This window comes from Phalangium opilio, unplaced genomic scaffold, assembly GCF_054372755.1.
Source record: "Phalangium opilio isolate 3A_F unplaced genomic scaffold, DU_Popi_V2 ptg000077l_1, whole genome shotgun sequence".
Classification (NCBI taxonomy): Eukaryota; Metazoa; Arthropoda; class Arachnida; order Opiliones; family Phalangiidae; genus Phalangium; species Phalangium opilio.
Window position 1 is genome coordinate 5,261,470 of NW_028324185.1, and position 1,603 is coordinate 5,263,072.

Sequence of the window (1,603 nt, forward strand, 5' to 3'; positions counted from 1 at the left end):
AAAACCGCTATTCTACATTACTTTTGCGTGTACCCACAAACCCACGCCTAAGAGATGGAATTATATTTTATCAAAGAAATTTTAGACTCCAACGGTGTTTTCAAACTTTTAATCATTAATTATGGAAAACATAGTCAGGCTAGCAAAAAGAGCGATAGTTTAGGGTCATCAAAATCTGTTGATATCTACTAATATATTGTTTAATCAAAACAAAAATTACCTTCCAACGTACAAACTGTCTCAAAACCATTTAGATATTTTTTCGGAGTAGTAAGACAAAAAGGTGGATGGAACTATTTTAAAATTTAATGGAGCTTATAAGAACCCCTTTCTGGTTGTGCAAATGTCTTGGCTCGTGATAATACTGTGTCACCAAATTTTTCTGAGGTATCAACAAATTTTCTCCAAGCTAACAGAGGACATTTATATTTTGATGGGTCAAACCTATTGAGAGACACCATCATTCACTATTTTGGCTGGATTTGTGTACGGAAACTGCACAAAGTCCTCAAATGCAATCAATGCAAACTTGCACAAGAAAAACCTCCTCTTAATCACAAGAGTTTTCATGACTACTGCATTACGACCACGTCGACCAGAGGATTAATTGTTAGAGATCATGGTAGTTTAATATATCCTTCGGAGAGTGTAGTGAAAATTCATGATCTCACCAAAAAATTCCTGCGGATGCAAAACCTTGAAAATGATGGTCGTACTGCTTCTAAAACAATTGCTCTCAAAATTTAATCCCTCGTAAAAAGGTGTCTGATGCGTGAAAACATTTTTCCCAAGAAATTGGATGAAAACATTATCTGAACTTTCTAGTTTCCAAAGTTATTCGTATTTTTAATGAAAAAATGAAAATGGAAGCTGTTAGAAAAAAGCTTACCAAATTGATATTATTTTAAGGACAATAATAACAACAGCTAAGCCTACAATTGCTTCAAAACATATTTAATATTATAGGCCTACTTTTCACAATAAATAATATCAAAAGAATATGTAAAAACATTTTCATTACCGCGTCTATGCGCCCAAATTCATAAGCAATTAAAGCAAATGAGAAAAATTCAGCTTCAGCAAAGCAGACGACAGATAATTATTTCGTCTCAAGCATTATAGATGGCGCTACCAACGAATGATAAAGTTATCGTTTAAAAAAAAGTGAGCTTGGAAATTGAAAAATTCGAGCGTGGATGTGTAATTCTAGGGGGCTATATGTTCCAAGTTCTTTGGCGGCGATCAGCTAGGGTTACGAGAAACGTCTAGCCTCCCTAAGGTGGGATCGCCACCAAAGGTTTTCGCAATTGCGCTTTTTCCTTACTATTATAATGGAAACGAATCGTAAATATACCCCAAAATTTGAAGAAAGCGGGCAAGAGGGGTACCCTTCACTTTAAACGTCAATATTAGCAAAGTTTGAGATGATAATAGGTATAACTTTATTTTAAACGATTTAACTATTATTAATGTTAATTATTGAAGATTAAAATAATTAAAAATAATTATATTTATTTAAATATTAAAGATAAACCTCTCGTGCAAAGAGAGAGATTATCATCGCCTCCTATATCTACCAAGGCCCGTGCATGCGATATATTTC

The 1,603-nt window shown here is 33.7% G+C and overlaps 1 long non-coding RNA gene across 1 annotated transcript; it reads right to left on the minus strand.

Annotated features, from left to right (window-relative positions):
* Window positions 1-335: 335 nt before the first annotated feature.
* Window positions 336-1,017, minus strand: LOC149657025 (uncharacterized). Its single transcript, XR_016370038.1, has 3 exons — window positions 890-1,017; window positions 672-821; window positions 336-575 (listed from the first exon to the last, which is right to left on the minus strand). It is a non-coding gene; the product is annotated as an uncharacterized LOC149657025 (long non-coding RNA).
* Between the last annotated feature and the right edge of the window lie 586 nt (window positions 1,018-1,603).